Here is a 13,934-nt window from a genome sequence, read left to right on the forward strand (position 1 = left end):
CAACTGGACTGCAACCACATTGTAGTTAGTGGATAACCTTTAAGGTACAAGAAGAGGCAATGAGGCAGGTACGTGGCTGCAGAAAAGATGGCATGTGAGAGGGGGACTCAGACGGGAACGTGGTATACGTTCCTCTTACATTATAAAGATTACTAGGGTTTCTTTTAAAATAACTTTATATTTTCCCAATGTGTAAACTGACTAATTTTAGGCAGGATTGTGTGTGGCTTGGTGGAGGGGCCTATAGACAATAGGAAAACATAACAAAGTAATATTTTTTCTCTGTGGAACCTATATTCACTCAATGGAGCACTCTGTCACCCTCTAGGGGTGGCTAGTGCACATATAGCCATTGATGGGCTTGACGGAGGCTTATACGCTAAAACATTTGAGACCTGAGTTCAATCTTCAAGGCTGACAATCCACCCAGGGATGTCCTAGGACCAGTTGGTTTGGTAGCTGGTTTGACTGGTAATATTGGCTATGTAATAGAATGGATATTTGAAGTTGGATCCCGAAAGCCGTATTTATGAGAGCTGGTTGGGAATTTTTTGATGAAACATTGTTTTCCTGGGAAAACGGCAATTTGCATTTTTTATTTTATTTTGTTTTATTTTATTTTATTTTATTTTTTGGCAGTTTCAGTGAATTTCTCATCTTCAAAAAATTTTGGAAACACAAGCTTCAAAATGATGTTTAGACGTTTGGGGTTTTTTTAATGAAAAACGTCGGTTTTCTTGACCGAAACAACTTTTTGTTTTGAAACTGATGCTAAAATTATAGTAAAAAAATATTAAAAATAAAAGTTGGGACGAAATTACCTCAGTGAAACATTTTGATCTCAGTTGACCTGTTTCTGGATTTTTGGTTGCTGAAAACTTGAGATTTCAATTTTTTCCTTCCAATTTGGGACAAGAACATTTTTTTTTCAATCTCAGAAACGTTCAGGGGACGAGAAGCATTTCATGCCCAGCTCGAATACTTGTTGCCTGATTTTCAGAAGTGCCGAGCCTTCCTACTTCAGTGGGCACTGCTGGGTGCTCAGCCCGCTTTGGAAGCCTTAGCTGCCTTTCCACCTGTCTATTCAGAATGAATTGAAATGGATAGCTTCCCTTAAGGTGTTTTTTTTCTTAACTCACGCAGCCGTGGCAGGCCTGTATGTTGTAACGTTTACTGAGGTGCAGGAACAGTAGCTTATATAACCCTGCAATTGGAAAGGACGGAAAAGTCTTGCAGATGGCAAAAACATCGTCTTCTCCCTTCCAAACATATGTTCTTGTTTTAATAAATCTTCACAGACGCTAATCAGGTTGCAGTGCACATTCTGTGCACAGGTAACGGATGCTTCATGTAAAGAACTATGATTTTTCCTATTAAAAAAAGCCCAAGCCCCAGTATAAATAACAGCAGCTTATTTTATGGAGTGCGAACCAATAAGCCAGTGTTGTTAAATTATGGAAGTTACTTCTCCTATCGAACTTAATGGAGTGAAATTCGGATAACTTTTTTTTCAATCCTGAGGTGTTACTTTTCATGCATTTGATCTAGACGGATGTCAGACAAAACTTTGCCCTTTACTGCTGTGGCATTCCAATGAAATTAATTAACATGGTCACAGGTTGCATGAAGATAGCGGAGCCTATCCAAAGCCCATTCTGGTCAATGGGCTTGACTTCAAAGAACTTTGGATCAGGTCCTCAGAGAGCAGAACTTGGCCCAATCTGAACGCAGTACTATCTCATGTATAATCTCCTTCGTTCACTAAAGCTGAAAAGAAAGGCAGTGTACAACACTAGATCCATAGGTTTTTAAAGCCAAAAGAGACCATTGCTTATGCTAGTGGTGGAGGATTATAGGAACGACCATCCTAGATCACAACTGTGGTCCAGCTAGGTTGGCATCCAGTCTCCAAGCGTGGGCAGTAATTAGAAACATGCAAGAAATCCAGAGTGGACAATTTTAGAAAAATTTGCCCATATGGGAAATTGCTTCCTATGTCCCCCTCAATCACTGGTTGGCTTATGTAGCATGAAAATTAATAAATTTTATATAAATTTCTTCCGTAAAAAGTTTTATTTGCAATAATGTGGATGGTCTCATCCATAAAAGTATCAAATCCTTTCTAAAATCCTACAAGGCTCTTGCTCTTTGTTATCCTGTGGCAATGAGTTCCGCAGGCTAAATGTGAATTGTATAGAAAAGTATTTCTTTTTAACAGTTTTAAATTTGCTGCCTTTCAATTTGATTGAATTTCCCCTTGTTCTTGTTTCGTAAGAAGGAGACCCTAGTGCATATGTAATGCATTATTTTGTGTGCCACTACAGAGAAGCAGGATGGCCTGTTGGATAGAGCACTGGTTTCTGACTCTAGAGCCTGCGTTCTATTTCTAGCGGTGCTATTGGCCTTTTGGGTGCCCTTGGACAAATCACTTCCCCCTCTCTGTGCCTCAGTTTACCCATCTGTAAAATGAAAACTCCTATGTAAGAGGACAAGGAATTATTATTCATCTCCTCTCTACACTAAACTTTGTCAGGGTTTCAATCTCTTCTCCTGTGGCCATCTTTCCATCCAGCTAATCATTTTTGTTGTACCTCTCAGAACCCCTTCTGCAGCGGCTGTATCTTCCTTGAGATGGCAGATGGTAAAGAATAGCGGAGCGGTAACTTGCATGATGTTCCCAATGATTTGAGATGTATGGTGTCTCCTCATATTGCACTGACATTGTCTGTGGATCGTCTGATCAGAATACAGGGCTTGATGTGCAGACCCTTACTCACAGAAATAGTCCACACACTATTCACAAGGGTTCGAGCTGCTCATTCGAGCAAGGGTTGCTCTTAGTCCTTTTACTTCTTCTGGAAAGAAGAATTTGAATTCAGTAAATGTGAAACGGCTTTGCACAAGGATCCAGTGCAAAGCGGGGGAGGAGGGGTGTGTGTGGCAGGGATGGACAGGGCTCCAGAGTAGCTAAACAAAGCCTATTCATATACACCATGACCTATGCTGGCTGCACACCCACCTGCCCTGTGGATCCAAGCATGATTGTACGGGCTGGTTATACCTTTGCCGTTCCCTCGATCCACCTGCAACCCCCCCCATTGCACCCACGAAAGGTGCCCTACTCCATGGAACATGGCTGCATAGTATACAGCAGCTACAGAGCACTCCTGGGCCACTTTCCTGATTCCTCTGGAGTGGAGCAATGGCCACTGCACTACACTCTGTTCCTTCAGAGGCCAGTGGATTTTACCTTTGCAGCAACATCCAGTTATTAAAAAGTATATAATAATAGCCTGTCTGATACGAAAGAGACTCGCTGTATGCCAGATACCCTGGGATCTTCTCACTTGGCTTCCCATAGCCAAATCCACTATTTAATCCAGTGTGGGGTCGCGTTTTCAATGGAGCGAGTGCTTTGGGCCATTGTGAAGACCAGCCCTTCCAGTATGGTCTGGCTTGCTGCCTTGGGGCAAATGGCAATTCACCCGTATGACTTCGCAGTATGTGCACTTTTGTTTACACCTCCCCTCCCCGCCCCGAATTTATTTGCAGCACCTCTCTGACAGCCACTGATATCTTTGGTACAAAACAGCATGACTATTGGTGTTTCCTATTACTAGTGGGTTTTGGTTTTTTATTATTTTGATGTAAAAAGAAGCTGTATAAATACAAAATTGGAAGCAGCAGTATAAAGGTGAGTGGAATAACTGTTCCTAATCGCCTCTACACTTTCTTTTCTGTTCTGTTTTTGTTGTCCATGTCTAACACACTTTATTTTTGTCCCAGTGTATTTTTCCAGTACTCAGAACTCTGCCTTTTTTTAATCCTACCTAGAAATTTTTCAGTTACATCATTTGCACAAATATGTTGTTGTTAACGCTGAAAACCCTCTTTGCTTGCAGTTGTATATTTTATTTGGCTAAAAATGTGCTCATGTCTAATACATCACATGTCCTTTGGTGATACTATTTAAGCTAGAAATTCCAAAACTCACAAATACCGAATAGCCAAATGTTCCAAAGCTATACTCGTATACTAAACATGTAATATATCTCCTCCTTCTCCAAACAGAAATAGATTTCTCTCTGATTTGTTTGATAAATTTGACCCAAGATTTCCATTTGGAGTTATTGGAGTTCCTACTGTTTTTCTGTGTGTTGGTGGGCCAACCCCTAATCACCCAAATCTCCCAAGGAGGTCATAAATTACAGCGATGAGATGGAGCTTTGTATTCCTCCTGCGGCAGAATAAGGGGAATTCGCAGCAGCGTATTTTGACAGGCATGAATTTAATTCATTGTTTTATGACAGATGGGAAAAGTGTACATGCTCCTAGTAGAGATTTATGATCATTTGGGTCTGGAGGATTCTATAATTTGCAAGTAATGTGAAAACAGATGGATAGACAGACACCAAAGTGTAGGCTGACCTGTATATTCTCACCACTAGTTACAAATGGGATCCATATGCCTACAAGTTGCTTTCCGTGAGATCTTCATTAGCGCAGACTTCCAGATTTCATAAAGCACGGCTCAGTTTTTGTTTCACGAGTAAGTTGCTGAAAGTCAAATTTCTGAAGCCTTAAAATAATAGTAAAGTGTTAATACAGCACCTTCTGAATATCAAATGTGATTAAGTTTAGCATTCAAGTGGCAATAACATTAAAAATAACCACCTTTTCGTTTTTAATCTGCTTTCATAATGGTGACTTCCATTTAGTTTTATCCAAATGAATTAAAGAAGATTTTTTGCTGTTTCATTTTTTTTCATCTCAGCTGACTTTTTAAACATCTGAATTTGCTCAGATACCCATATCATCTCTTGTGCTTTAATTTTTAAAAAAATTAAAGCACGACAGTTTTTTTAGAGATTGCTTGGGTTATTAAAAACTATTTTACGCATTTCTCTGACAAGTAAAATAAGAATGATGGACTACAAAAATGTGTGCATTTATTTAAGATCTTCCAGATTTGACAGCTATTTATGCAGGCTGGTAAGAAAAGAAGGAAGATGTTCTGTGTTTTGTATTACTATTGACAGCCTAACACTTAGAACTTTCAATATATATATTTAGGGAATAATAGCCTAAATGATACAAAGTGGATACAATGTATATCTAATTGATCTCTGCCAGTAAAACCTCTGGTAGACAATACTTTCGTGGAAAACTTCTATGGCTTAGTGCATGATTGCACCTTCTCATATTAGGAAACTGTGACAATATATTGTAATTTGCTTATGGAAAAGAAATGTACAAATAACAGACTTAGTTTTCATAGTCCCAGACCTTAAACACGATTGTTTAGTTTTAGCAAAAATCTTAGTAGTGGCATATCGAAGAGACACAGAGAAAATACACTAAAGTGGCTTGTAAATGTTAACTTGTTTTCTATAACCTGGTAAAATGAATCTCACAATGAAGAATTTTTAAGCTGCCTAAACAATTTAAGCTGCCTAAACAATTCAGCAATAACTAAAGAGCAGCTGACTCTGCTTCAGACCTATTTACACATCTCATGGCATCTGTGTAATTTGCAGTTGAACAAAATCACCCTGAATTAAGGTAGAGATTGGTAGTGTAGTTGATGGAGGTTTTTTAAAAATCATTTTACAATAATAAAGTGTTCTCTGTCAATAACTCATGCATGAGACAGATAAGCCGATGTCTAGTTTTTGACCCACCGTGAAACTTGTATCTTTATTTAGGGTCAGATCTTGCTACCTTTGCTCAGCCCGCATAGTACCGGATGCCATGAGGAGCAGACCCATTGATTGAAGTGGAGACACTCACAAGACAAGGCACTGCTTAATGTGAGCAATAGCAGCAGAATCAGATTCTTAGGAAACACTTGAGAAGCCAATTCTACTTAAATCCTCATTGCTGGCATCATGCACGCTCCTGAGAGTCCCTTTCATGATGCTCCTCCTTGAATTGCAGTTATCTATTCTGAGCCTAAACCAGAAGTCTGTCTTTAGGGAGAACTCCATTTTCTTCCATGACTGGTTAGCCAAAGTAAAGATTCAAGATCTGATCCTTAGCTGGTGTGAAACTGGTACCAACCACTCCACTTAATTCATTAACTAAAATGGAACTACACCAGTTTCAGCCAGTTGAGAATCTGGCCCCAAGTAAGAAACACAGAAAAGTATTCAAAAGGAAACTGGGTAGCCATCTGTCTTGGATAGCTTAGACACAACAAATCCTGCATCTTGGCAGGGGGTGAGCCTAGATGACCCTTGCGGTCCCTCCTAACCCTGTGGTTCTGGGATTCTATTTAAGAGCCTGAAACTATCAATTTAATCTTTGTGTTCCTAAGGATAACTCCGTCCATGTATTCAGCATGCTGCAGTTCCAAGTTTTCACAAATTGTTACCCTTTTTCTATAACGCCTCCAAAATGTTGTACCCCCACAAGTTACCTTTACTTGTTGCTATTTATATTGCCATTGCATCTCCAAATAAGATCAGGTCCCATTTTGCTGGGTGCCATACAGACACCTAAGTAGAATTGGTTCAAAACCAGAATTTTCATCCTACAGGAATTTCCACTAAATTAGAAAAAAATCATCCCAAATAGGACAAAATTAAAAAACAAAACAAAACAAAAACAGGGAATGGAAATGCTAAAAAAAAACTGATTTGGAAACACTGAAATGTTTTTGTTTCAATAGTGTCAAATCACTTCATTTTGATAGTGTCACACCGGTTCACTTTGCTATGGTAAAAGCAATATTTTGATTTCAAAGTATATTTAGTATAATGCTAAAATGAATGTTATGGCACTGAAATGAATTGTTTTGACAATTTAGTCTAAATAGACACCTTTCCCAAATGTTTTCATTTTTGACAAAACTGCATTTTCTGCCAAAAACTTTTGCTAATTCCAATTGTAACACAGTCCCTCCCCTGAACAGCCGGGGAGCAGCTTCACCACATTCACACAGCAGAGATAGGAATAGAACGCAGCTGTCCCGAGCCCCACTTCTGTGTCCTTACCACTCAGTGCAACTGGCTACAGGAGCAGCATGGCCATCAGGTGTATAGGGCAAACACCAATTTCCACCATTTGTTTCTGTCTTGTGCTGGTCAGTTCGGACTTCTGAGTGTCACGTTGATGGATCTGGCTTCTTTCTGTCCTTGTTTCCAGCTGGTGTTCATGTTATCACTTGATGTGGAAGTCCTGTTGGTGGCAGCCTTCAAGTGTGTCCTAAATGTGTCTATCTTCTTATTACCAGGCTTTAGGCGGCTTCCTCTTTAGAATTTTTGATGCTGCACAAAAGACTCTTTCCAGTGAACTCTAAAGATCTTTCAGAGGCACTTATTTTGGAATGAGTTGTTCCTATCTGTTTCTGTTGTAAATTGCCATCACTCTGCTCCACAAAGGAGGCTAAGGCGTGATGTCGGTGTTAAATGGATATTTCTGTGTCCGTGCTAATCATGCCGCTCTTGTAAAACTTCAAGTTTGTGAAAGTTGTTTTTCTGCTTTTGACACTCATTGCTTGACCCCTCGGTTCCCTGAGTGAACAGGGACTGCTAGAATTCTATCTTTTGATGCTGTGGTTGCTAAGAGTGAAGCATTTGAGAGGGCTGGGGTTGAAAGGGGCTCTGTGTCTCAGACTGCTGCTACCTTTGTCATCAGCTACTCCTCCTGCTTCCACTGCCCTTAGTCATATGACTCTACCGTCTGCTGTATTGACCTGAAATAAATTTGTGCCACTTAAGTATTTGCTCTTCTTCTTTTGCTAGCTCTCTCTGAACACAATCATTTACATCCAGGCCTGTTTTTAAGCCTGCACCATTGAGTACGGTTAGCTCTTTCTATGAAATACAGACCAGATTCTAGTTGCATCACACCGCAAATCAGTCCCTCATAGATTTAGAGACTATCATCTGCTGTAGACCTGTAACTCTGCCTCTTCAGCAATGCTCTCCGGATGTCTTTCCCCCACCCCAATGTCTTGCTACATCCAGCACCGTTCTCTCCTAGGAGCTGCAGCAACTCCTACTCCACACATGTGTACGCCATGCAATTGAGGGTCCCTGGGTTCTCTTCTGATGGTTACCACTTGCCACCCCCTTTTTGCCTGTGGCCTTGGGAGGCTGTTCAGATCTGATTGACAATGAGGTCTTGTGCACAAACCCTTGTCATACAAGGTCTTAGAGGAGTTTCTATAACCAAGGTTAAAATTGTAGCAGTTTGCATAAAGGACCAGACAATCCTCATGTAAATTTTCCCAGGGAGGAAATCCGAAATGACCCTCCTCTCCTACCCATTGTTCTGACAAAGCAGGAAGGGTTTGCTGTTTTAGGGAAAACCCACCCCCAGGTTTAGTGGCTCTGTGAAATGCCATTACCACTGTCCTACTCCAGTCTCCACCCCCTCTCCACCATAGGTCCTGTGCCCCCCAGTGTGTCCTCCAGAGACTGTGAAGAAGGAGGAGAATGGAGGTGGCTGAGCTGCCTTCTGTGTAGGAGATCTGCTCATGGAATTTCCTCTCCAGGCTCTGCCCTAAGGAAGATGATTGAGAGCAATGTGACTGGACTTACAAGTCATGGTGCTACTAATGACACAAAATCCCCCAGAGCCAATACACTGGTAACCATACTCAGGGCTTAGTAATTTCCAAGGTGCTGTGTGTGTGTGTGTGTGTGTGTGTGTGTGTGTCTCAAACTGCTGGCGGTTCTTTCGCACATGGGCTCTGGCATCATCTCACTTAGCTGATGTGAAATCCATATCCACTGGTGTCAGGTGTCTTACAATAAAGATAAATTAGGAGTGCATTTTGAAGGGCCAAAGCAATTTTCTTCTAGTTGCTGATAACAATAACTGTGGGAGAAAAATGCTAATTGTCACTGCAAAACCAAAACTTTTGGTAACAGTTTCAGATTTTCCCCACAATGGAGACCGCTGGAGATCGTCCTACAGGAAACAGGGTCCCTGGTAAAGGTGGTCTCAGGGCTCCATGTTTACGGTATGGACTTCAGGCTGCCTATCCCTGTGAACCAGTGTACCGTGGCATGTTAGTGTCTTTCCTTCTCACAAGCCTGGAATCAGCAGTTCTAGCTGGGCAGGCACTGAAATTGGCCATGTGATCCATAGTACCACACCGGACACAGGGAGAAGCTTTAGCTGTGGAGCAGCAGACGGTAGAGTCATATGACTCAGGGCAGTGGAAGCAGGAGGAGTAACTGATGACAAAGGTAGCAGCAGTCTGAGACACAGAGCCCCTTTCAACCCCAGCCCTCTCAAATGCTTCACTCTTAGCAACCACAGCATCAAAAGATAGAATTCTAGCAGTCCCTGTTCACTCAGGCAGTCATTGGCTATGCCAGTCACAAAAGTATCCCTGATCATGCTGATCCTAACACCCCCGCATTCAGAGTCCTGTGCCAACCACCATAAACAACATGCACACTCACATATGGTTTCCTTGGGTTGCTGGTGAGCTTCAGAAAATACCCCAACATTTTCCTCTTTAGTCGGATGGAATCGCCAGTCCCAAAATACGCGTTGACGTGCTGCACAGCTCCACCAAAGGAGTCCATCATAAATATCAATGTCAACACAGCCTAAGCATTCTGCAGCAAGGGTAATCTAGCAGCTTTGGAGTGTTGCAGGATCTGCACATCGTTCCAAAAGCTCCAAATAAAGTATCGCCAGTCAATAGCCAAAGGATGTGCAGGGTTGCATGTACGTTGCATGGGTTGCAGAATCGAAGTCCTCATCACCACAGTGCTCTGATTCATCCTGGAACAGCACTCGCAAAACACAAGAAAATTGAAGCAAGAGATGGATAGGTGATCGATCAAACATGTTCTAACCATGAACCAGTTAAATGAGCAATAGTCTGAACAAACAGAACAGTCCGAATGGCCGGTATGTGGCAACACGCGCAATGCTGTGTACCCACGCGTACACACAGGAACTGGAATGCTGAGTTCAGGGCACAGGAATCAGGAAACGAGGCACAGGGAGTAGGAAGGCATCACATGCACCAGTCATCACAGACTTCAGGAGCTGGGGCTTTAAGGAAAATACCAGCTACCACAAGCCTTGTGATAAAATCATGACAGTTGGCAACAGGGATAGCTGGCCTTCATGTAGGTCCCTAAATAGGTGCTGAGCTCTTGAAAAATCTGGCCCTGAATTTTGAAAAAACTGATCTGCTGGGAAAGATCTTTTAAAAACATTCTTTCCCATCGAGGGTTTTCAGCCAAGAGCTGTGGTTAGTAGAAGGCTGAAAAAGATAAACCAAAAACAATGTATGCCCTTGGAACCAATCAGTTAATGAATAGGTCAGAAACCCAGTTAGCGATAAATACATAAAAACCCTTGTATGGAAATGTACATTTTCTGGCTTGATCCACTGAAGTTAACACAGATTCCCCTTGACTTCAATGGACTTTGGATCAGGTCCTTGGTTTTCATTTTCTGTGACTATGGGGGGAAATCTGTTTCGTACTACATAAATACTATATTATTTCAATATTGAAGGGAATGGCTTAGAATTTCCTGGCTTTTGCTGTTTTTTGAGTTCTAGAAGAAATTTCACTTTAAACCAGCCTTCTGCATATCTAGGTAATACAACAAGTCTCTAAGTTGTGGATAGCTCTTTACGGTCTCACTCCTATATACTCCAATAAGTGAGGTTTGCAGCCTTATTTTTAAAGTTTTTTTTTTTTTTTAAGCCACAGTGTTAAGGTTAAATATTTCCTTTTTACCTGAGGTCGGAGGGGGGAAAAAGGTGGAAAAACCCAGCCATCTGCCTTTATGAAAGAAGACGCAAGTAAGCACAACAAACCCTTCACAGCCATTGCATTCTATATCCTGAGCTGGTATTTGAACAATTTTCTAAACAAACCTAAAAAAGAAAGCAAAGATGCCATTTTGAGATGTGTAAGTACGTACTTAGATGCTTATTAAAGTAGAGGATTCATCTGAATGAACCTTGGGGCTAGTATCAATAACATATTAAGACAAATGTTTAATAATGTGTGATGTTTATTTGGTACACCATAAAGATCTCTATGGTCTACTGATTTAATACACAATATTGTGTGTGTAGAAAGTGTCTGGGAAAACTCTATGGAAAATGTGGTTAGTGAATTAATACCGGAGCTGTTTATCAAAGTTAAATATCATTCCGCTTGCATTTTTGCTATTGTCTAAGTATTTAAATAACTGTGGCTTTTGACTAAAAAAAAAATCATCATTAAAATAAGATTTTTACTGACCAGGAGATATAGTAAATGAATATTTGGCTCACCAGGACTGAGAGAATTTTTTACCTATAAAGTTTTTTCCTTATTATATTAAAAAAATCACATGCTTGTTGTATTGTATTTTTTTATTGAATGTTTAGAATTCTAGAACATTCCTAACAGCACAACCCTATGGACCACCTAACTGCCCATACCATAAAGAGAAACATGGGAGTCATTAATTTATTATTCTAGCAGACGGTACTAATACTAAACCATTATGCAGCTATTTTATACTAACACAGCTCTTTTAAAATCCTGTATCTGGTTATACAGAACAAAAACATCAGAGGACCACCGAAAAATGTCAGAGGACAGTATTTTTCTTTTTCTATGAACTAACAGCTAGTCAAAAAAAATTGTCCATATTTTTTGATGCAGAATTGCCTCTTTCTTTTCCTCCTAAATGAGAGATTTTTATTTCGTTTCTAATCTTCCAGTCTTTTTGTGGGGGGAAAAACTGTAAAATGTTCATTTTTAGGGATTTTTTGCTTAAAACAAGCGGGAAAAAATGTCATTTTCATTTATTTTTATTTTTCCATGGTAAATACTTACTATTTTCCAACTACCCATGCTGCAAAAGCAAATAAATGCAATGCTTCTCCATGTTTCTTAAAATGAACCTCTAAGGATTCTCTATTTTTATGTCAAACAATACACTTCACATACAGTTTATATATTCTGTGAAATATAAACTCCAACTGATTAGCTAAAAACAGGTCCTGCTTCTGCTTAAATATTTCTATTCACATTTAGAGTTCTTCATATTAGCTATTGAGGTATATGGCTGAGAAGTGGCACACAATTCAGGTGTAGAACAGCAATGTATATGTTAAAACTACGTACACAGAGTAAACCCTGTAAGCTACGGGGCTAGGTCTTTCACTGCTCTAAATTAGAGGTATGCCAGTTTTACACTAGATGAGGATCTGGTCCAGATGAGATTGTGAACATGGGATATTGATATATTCTGCCCACCCTGCTAATTATTAGGCTGGAAATTAAGAATCCATATCTAGTAATATCTGCCTGAAGTGAGAGAGAGAGACTCCCGCACACTCAAAGCAAATCTTATTTTTGTTCTCTTGTGATCACTTACCTCCACTTTTCTTTAAATCATTAAATGGCAAATGTGTTCCTTCATAATGCCATCGTCTGAACTGAGTTTGAAAGATTCAGTCTTTTTTTTAGAAATATGCTTGATGTCACCTAATTGAAAAAAGAAATTGCATAAGTAAACTATTGTCCCCTTTTAAATCATAAAGAAATCCTGATTTATAAAGGAGCCTTTCCTTTCTTTCTAAGTGCCTGGACCTCACTGTACACCTGCTCTCAGTGTATCATTTCAAATCTTTGTTTATATTTAGAATATTTAAAGCAAGGCACACTAGATTTAGCTTGCCCTGGTGAAATAGTGACAAGCCGATGGAAGCTTCATACTGTACGAGGCACGAAGGAAGCAAATTGTGCGAGGAAAGAGACAAGGGTTCAGTGGTTTTTAAACCCACTCTTCACCAAGTTTCTAATGTCTGGGGTTTATGGGTTTTCAGAACTGTAAGGCTTGGGAAGGTTCTTCCACAAAACTATAATTAAGTGAACTCATGTTTATTGAGGTCTTGAGGATTCTGCTGTTTCTTCAGGCAGCTTTTCAACGTTGCAAGCGCCGTATATTGTGAACTCCGTTTTACTACCTGAAATGCAGCATTTTGATTACCAGTCGCCCTCGCGCCCACCCCCCAAAAAAAGATAGAACACTTTTTTTTTTAAAGTATCAGACACTTAAAACTACGAAGACACCTTTCTGTGGGCTGAATTTTTTTTTATTGCTCTTTGCAGATGATATTTATAACTCAGCCATATGTGGTTATAAAGATTTATGATGAGTCGGGGGAATGAGTCCTGTTAATGTGTACAGTAAACGTCCAAGTTTTTGACTTTGTAAGCCTTGGAGATTTCTAATAATATTGAAGCCATTTTGATAGAAAGCCAAGCAGTGTACAGTTGGAACAGTGCCTTGTATTGACAAAGGAGTTAGCTATGTGTTTAAGTCTATAGACACAGTGTATGTGGTTTTGTTGAAAACTTTGGAAGGCAAACCAGCTTTTTTTCCCCCCTTCTTCCCCATCTGAGCCACTCTGAGCAGTTATGAAACATAATGATTGAAAGGTAAAAATGCAAATTTAACAGTGGGCAAATATTGACTGGCCTGAGGGTCTACAATCTTAGCACAGTGCTGCCCAGCCAAGCCCATTCACCCAGAGGTGAAACAGTGGCCAAAACGTTGCAGCAGTTGTGTGTGTGCGTGCAACTGGGAAAGCTTTTGTGAGGCTCCCAGACTCGAGAGAGTTTAAAACTGTTGGACGAGTTCTCAAACTTCATGTGCAAAAGAAATTCTACCCTGTTTTTTTTTAAGGTGAAATTACACTACACGGAATAAAACCATGTCTCCAACAGCACAACTGAGAAGATGGAAAGTGACCATTTTGCTCAAGAACCCCACCCCCACTGCCCCAAAAAGAGAGAACCTTGTCCAAGTCAATGGAGCTACATCAACATATACTAGCTGAGAAGCTGGCTTGTGGCATGTAAACACATGTAGGATCATAGGGTGAGACGGGACTGCTAGGGTCATCTAGTCTAACCCCTGTAGTTTAGGTTGCTCTGTGGGTTTGG

The sequence above is a fragment of the Eretmochelys imbricata genome, chromosome 3, assembly GCF_965152235.1.
Source record: "Eretmochelys imbricata isolate rEreImb1 chromosome 3, rEreImb1.hap1, whole genome shotgun sequence".
In the NCBI taxonomy this organism is placed as follows: Eukaryota; Metazoa; Chordata; order Testudines; family Cheloniidae; genus Eretmochelys; species Eretmochelys imbricata.